This window comes from Taudactylus pleione, unplaced genomic scaffold (genome assembly GCF_031769625.1).
Source record: "Taudactylus pleione unplaced genomic scaffold, aTauple2 ptg000177l, whole genome shotgun sequence".
Taxonomy (NCBI): domain Eukaryota; kingdom Metazoa; phylum Chordata; class Amphibia; order Anura; family Myobatrachidae; genus Taudactylus; species Taudactylus pleione.
In genome coordinates, this window is record NW_028284579.1 from 687,373 (window position 1) to 693,372 (window position 6,000).

General features: G+C 33.4%; 2 non-coding genes across 2 annotated transcripts; both read right to left on the reverse strand.

Annotated features, from left to right (window-relative positions):
* Positions 1-205: 205 nt before the first annotated feature.
* On the reverse strand, positions 206-288 carry TRNAL-CAG (transfer RNA leucine (anticodon CAG)). The gene has a single exon. It is a non-coding gene; the product is annotated as a tRNA-Leu (tRNA).
* A 3,968-nt stretch (positions 289-4,256) lies between these two features.
* TRNAL-CAG (transfer RNA leucine (anticodon CAG)) lies at positions 4,257-4,339 on the reverse strand. The gene has a single exon. It is a non-coding gene; the product is annotated as a tRNA-Leu (tRNA).
* Between the last annotated feature and the right edge of the window lie 1,661 nt (positions 4,340-6,000).

The following is a 6,000-nucleotide window of genomic DNA, read 5'->3' on the forward strand; positions in this document are numbered from 1 at the left end:
TATTGATGTCTGAAGTAGTATTTAAGTCCATATTTTTAGGGAAGAATGCAACATTTTCTTTGATTGGTATAAAGCAGAAATAATGGAAGGTTGATTATTCTTCAAAGTGGTTTGTGAAACAGATTTGCAGTGAATATCTTAAGTATTTCTCTTCACAAGCAACAAGGAAGAGACATTGTAGAACAAAGAAGAAAAGGAAGAACACTGTCAGAAGTGGGATTTGAACCCACGCCTCCAGAGGAGACTGCAACCTGAACGCAGCACCTTAGACCGCTCGGCCATCCTGACACAAAAAAAACTAAGTTTCATAAAAATTGGATAAAACTAATTAACCAAAATTACTTTTTCAAAGGTGCAATGTCCATGCTGCTGTTGAAACTATTGATTCAAATATTAGTAATAAATTGCTTTTTTCAATTATTTTTCAAAGATGCTTAAAGTTGGATAAATCAAAAAGATATTGTAAAAATAACATTAACACGGAATTACCTATAGTTTAGGATATTCCAAATATTTGAGAAAATGCTTGACACAAATAACATCTTCACATGATCTACAATTAATGCCTGAATTTTGTATTGATTGATTGATAGCTGCATTGAAAGAAAATCATTACTCCAAATGTGGCAGTTTCCAAAATACATTAAAAAGGGGATGTGCAGTATCTATTTTTCTAATTTATAGAATGCCAAGGAAAAATGCGGTAATTATTTTTTTTGCTCTATTCAGGATTGGATTCCAAGTGTCTAGAATTTGTTGTCTTGTGTATTTTCACTCACCATAGAAAAGACATTTATGAACTTTCCAAGAACTGGCTAATGATTTTGGCTTATGGGCTTGATTGGATGCTATGAAGGAGTGTACAAGTAGGGTTTGTGTTCAAGACCACTGGCTTAAAAGAACAGTGTTCTTACTCCTGAGATATGGAGCCCTGATTCAGAAGTTGGGGGATTATTTTATTTTGCAAACTCAGTATATGAAAAAATGTTGACCAAAGAAACAAATACATATAATATTGATGTCTGAAGTAGTATTTAAGTCCTTATTTTTAGGGAAGAATGCAAACATGTTCTTTGATTGGTATAAAGCAGAAATAATGGAAGGTTGATTATTCTTCAAAGTGGTTTGTGAAACAGATTTGCAGTGAATATCTTAAGTATTTCTCTTCACAAGCAACAAGGAAGAGACATTGTAGAACAAAGAAGAAAAAGAAGAACACTGTCAGAAGTGGGATTTGAACCCACACCTCCAGAGGAGACTGCGACCTGAACGCAGCGCTTTAGACCGCTCGGATATCCTGACACATAAAAAACTATGTTTCATAAAAATTGGATAAAACTAATTAACCAAAATTACTTTTTCAAAGGTGCAATGTCCATGCTGCTGTTGAAACTATTGATTCAAATATTAGTAATAAATTGCTTTTTCAATTATTTTTCAAAGATGCTTAAAGTTGGATAAATCAAAAAGATATTGTAAAAATAACATTAACACGGAATTACCTATAGTTTAGGATTTTCCAAATATTTGAGAAATTGCTTGACACAAATAACATCTTCACATGCTCTACAATTAATGCCTGAATTTTGTATTGATTGATTGAGAGCTGCATTAAAAGAAAATCATTACTCCAAATGTGGCAGTTTCCAAAATACATTGAAAAGGGGATGTGCAGTATCTATTTTTCTAATTCATAGAATGCCAAGGAAAAATGCGGTAATTATTTTTTTTGCTCTATTCAGGATTGGATTCCAAGTGTCTAGAATTTGTTGTCTTGTGGATTTTCACTCACCATAGAAAAGACATTTATGAACTTTCCAAGAACTGGCTAATGATTTTGGCTTATGGGCTTGATTGGATGCTATGAAGGAGTGTACAAGTAGGGTTTGAGTTCATGACCACTGGCTTAAAAGAGCAGTGTTCTTACTCCTGAGATATGGAGCCCTGATTTAGAAGTTGGGGGATATTTTATTTTGCAAACTCAGTATATGAAAAAATGTTGACCAAAGAAAAAAATACATATAATATTGATGTCTGAAGTAGTATTTAAGTCCATATTTTTAGGGAAGAATGCAACATTTTCTTTGATTGGTATAAAGCAGAAATAATGGAAGGTTGATTATTCTTCAAAGTGGTTTGTGAAACAGATTTGGTGAATATCTTAAGTATTTCTCTTCACAAGCAACAAGGAAGAGACATTGTAGAACAAAGAAGAAAAGGAAGAACACTGTCAGAAGTGGGATTTGAACCCACGCCTCCAGAGGAGACTGCAACCTGAACGCAGCACCTTAGACCGCTCGGCCCATCCTGACACAAAAAAAACTAAGTTTCATAAAAATTGGATAAAACTAATTAACCAAAATTACTTTTTCAAAGGTGCAATGTCCATGCTGCTGTTGAAACTATTGATTCAAATATTAGTAATAAATTGCTTTTTCAATTATTTTTCAAAGATGCTTAAAGTTGGATAAATCAAAAAGATATTGTAAAAATAACATTAACACGGAATTACCTATAGTTAAGGATTTTCCAAATATTTGAGAAAATGCTAGACACAAATAACATCTTCACATGATCTACGATTAATGCCTGAATTTTGTATTGATTGATTGAGAGCTGCACTGAAAGAAAAATCATGACTCCAAATGTGGCAGTTTCCAAAATACATTGAAAAGGGGATGTGCAGTATCTATTTTTCTAATTCATAGAATGCCAAGGAAAAATGCGGTAATTATTTTTTTTGCTCTATTCAGGATTGGATTCCAAGTGTCTAGAATTTGTTGTCTTGTGGATTTTCACTCACCATAGAAAAGACATTTATGAACCTTCCAAAAACTGGCTAATGATTTTGGCTTATGGGCTGATTGGATGCTATGAAGGAGTGTACAAGTAGGGTTTGAGTTCATGACCACTGGCTTAAAAGAGCAGTGTTCTTACTCCTGAGATATGGAGCCCTGATTCAGAAGTTGGGGGATATTTTATTTTGCAAACTCAGTATATGAAAAAATGTTGACCAAAGAAAAAAAATACATATAATATTGATGTCTGAAGTAGTATTTAAGTCCATATTTTTAGGGAAGAATGCAAACATTTTCTTTGATTGGTATAAAGCAGAAATAATGGAAGGTTGATTATTCTTCAAAGTGGTTTGTGAAACAGATTTGCAGTGAATATCTTAAGTATTTCTCTTCACAAGCAACAAGGAAGAGGACATTGTAGAACAAAGAAGAAAAGTAAGAACACTGTCAGAAGTAGGATTTGACCCAACGCCTCCAGAGGAGACTGCGACCTGAACGCCGCGCTTTAGACCGCTCGGATATCCTGACACATAAAAAACTAAGTTTCATAAATATTGGATAAAAACTAATTAACCAAAATTACTTTTTCAAAGGTGCAATGTCCATGCTGCTGTTGAAACTATTGATTCAAATATTAGTAATAAATTGCTTTTTCAATTATTTTTCAAAGATGCTTAAAGTTGGATAAATCAAAAAGATATTGTAAAAATAACATTAACACGGAATTACCTATAGTTTAGGATTTTCCAAATATTTGAGAAAATGCTAGGACACAAATAACATCTTCACATGATCTACGATTAATGCCTGAATTTTGTATTGATTGATTGAGAGCTGCACTGAAAGAAAATCATGACTCCAAATGTGGCAGTTTCCAAAATACATTGAAAAGGGGATGTGCAGTATCTATTTTTCTAATTCATAGAATGCCAAGGAAAAATGCGGTAATTATTTTTTTTGCTCTATTCAGGATTGGATTCCAAGTGTCTAGAATTTGTTGTCTTGTGGATTTTCACTCACCATAGAAAAGACATTTATGAACCTTCCAAAAACTGGCTAATGATTTTGGCTTATGGGCTTGATTGGATGCTATGAAGGAGTGTACAAGTAGGGTTTGAGTTCATGACCACTGGCTTAAAAGAGCAGTGTTCTTACTCCTGAGATATGGAGCCCTGATTCAGAAGTTGGGGGATATTTTATTTTGCAAACTCAGTATATGAAAAAATGTTGACCAAAGAAAAAAATACATAAAATATTGATGTCTGAAGTAATATTTAAGTCCATATTTTTAGGGAAGAATGCAACATTTTCTTTGATTGGTATAAAGCAGAAATAATGGAAGGTTGATTATTCTTCAAAGTGGTTTGTGAAACAGATTTGCAGTGAATATCTTAAGTATTTCTCTTCACAAGCAACAAGGAAGAGACATTGTAGAACAAAGAAGAAAAGGAAGAACACTGTCAGAAGTGGGATTTGAACCCACGCCTCCAGAGGAGACTGCAACCTGAACGCAGCGCCTTAGACCGCTCGGCCATCCTGACACAAAAAAAAACTAAGTTTCATAAAAATTGGATAAAACTAATTAACCAAAATTACTTTTTCAAAGGTGCAATGTCCATGCTGCTGTTGAAACTATTGATTCAAATATTAGTAATAAATTGCTTTTTCAATTATTTTTCAAAGATGCTTAAAGTTGGATAAATCAAAAAGATATTGTAAAAATAACATTAACACGGAATTACGTATAGTTTAGGATTTTCCAAATATTTGAGAAAATGTTTGACACAAATAACATCTTCACATGATCTACAATTAATGCCTGAATTTTGTATTGATTGATTGAGAGCTGCATTGAAAGAAAATCATTACTCCAAACGTGGCAGTTTCCAAAATACATTGAAAAGGGGATGTGCAGTATCTATTTTTCTAATTCATAGAATGCCAAGGAAAAATGCGGTAATTTTTTTTTTTTGCTCTATTCAGGATTGGATTCCAAGTGTCTAGAATTTCTTGTCTTGTGGATTTTCACTCACCATGGAAAAGACATTTATGAACTTTCCAAGAACTGGCTAATGATATTGGCATATGGGCTTGATTGGATGCTATGAAGGAGTGTAAAAGTAGAGTTTGAGTTCATGACCACTGGCTTAAAAGAGCAGTGTTCTTACTCCTGAGATATGGAGCCCTGATTCAGAAGTTGGGGGATATTTTATTTTGCAAACTCAGTATATGAAAAAATGTTGACCAAAGAAAAAAATACATATAATATTGATGTCTGAAGTAGTATTTAAGTCCATATTTTTAGGAAAGAATGCAACATTTTCTTTGATTGGTATAAAGCAGAAATAATGGAAGGTTGATTATTCTTCAAAGTGGTTTGTGAAACAGATTTGCAGTGAATATCTTAAGTATTTCTCTTCACAAGCAACAAGGAAGAGACATTGTAGAACAAAGAAGAAAAAGAAGAACACTGTCAGAAGTGGGATTTGAACCCACACCTCCAGAGGAGACTGCGACCTGAACGCAGCGCTGACCGCTCGGATATCCTGACACATAAAAAACTATGTTTCATAAAAATTGGATAAAACTAATTAACCAAAATTACTTTTTCAAAGGTGCAATGTCCATGCTGCTGTTGAAACTATTGATTCAAATATTAGTAATAAATTGCTTTTTCAATTATTTTTCAAAGATGCTTAAAGTTGGATAAATCAAAAAGATATTGTAAAAATAACATTAACACGGAATTACCTATAGTTTAGGATTTTCCAAATATTTAAGAAAATGCTAGACACAAATAACATCTTCACATGATCTACGATTAATGCCTGAATTTTGTATTGATTGATTGAGAGCTGCACTGAAAGAAAATCATGACTCCAAATGTGGCAGTTTCCAAAATACATTGAAAAGGGGATGTGCAGTATCTATTTTTCTAATTCATAGAATGCCAAGGAAAAATGCGGTAATTATTTTCTTTGCTCTATTCAGGATTGGATTCCAAGTGTCTAGAATTTGTTGTCTTGTGGATTTTCACTCACCATAGAAAAGACATTTATGAACCTTCCAAAAACTGGCTAATGATTTTGGCTTATGGGCTTGATTGGATGCTATGAAGGAGTGTACAAGTAGGGTTTGAGTTCATGACCACTGGCTTAAAAGAGCAGTGTTCTTACTCCTGAGATATGGAGCCCTGATTCAG